Genomic DNA, 649 nt, shown 5'->3' with positions numbered 1-649 from the left:
CCCTGCCTTGGCCCCTCTCCACTGGCTGGCGTAAAGCAGGAGTGCGGTGCCACCGCACACACCCAGCTGGCCCCGCAGATGTTGGTGTCACCTATGCAATGCTCCGGAGGAGGAAAGTCGCCCCCGAGCATGCCGGAGTTGCAAGCACCGCTTCCCAGCGCTGCAATTAAAACCTGGCTTTTGATTTTTAATGTCCCTATCAAACATCCTCTGGGATGACTGCGCCCATCTGCTGTGAGGACGGGGACGAGTGTCTGGGCATAAGATGTCCCAGAAGTTATGCTGAGCAAAATTACGGATTCCTTGGCAGCCCCTGAACCCCTCGCATCGCTGCTGCAGGAGACAGGACCCTGGTGCAACGCCCAGCCCCCATCTCCCCCCTCCCCGAGGGGTGAATGCAGGGAGCAGCAACCCCCTGCCTCTGGAGCAAGAGGATTTTTAGGGAGCTGAGCATCCACCTGCCTGGAGCTAGCCCCGTCCTGCAATTCCAGCGGGTCTGGACATGAGAAAAAGGCACAAAGCCACACCAGGGGGTCAACAACTCCCCCTTTCCCCAGACTGGGGCGGTCTGACACGGATGAAGGCACCCCAGGCACGGCACTCCAGGAGCAGAGCAGGATTAGCCTGCACTGAACGCAGCCAAAGTGCC

The sequence above is a fragment of the Corvus brachyrhynchos genome, unplaced genomic scaffold, assembly GCF_000691975.1.
Source record: "Corvus brachyrhynchos isolate BGI_N302 unplaced genomic scaffold, ASM69197v1 scaffold46, whole genome shotgun sequence".
Taxonomy (NCBI): Eukaryota; Metazoa; Chordata; class Aves; order Passeriformes; family Corvidae; genus Corvus; species Corvus brachyrhynchos.
The sequence above is the reverse complement of the archived record's forward strand: the minus strand, read 5'-3'. Positions refer to the sequence as shown.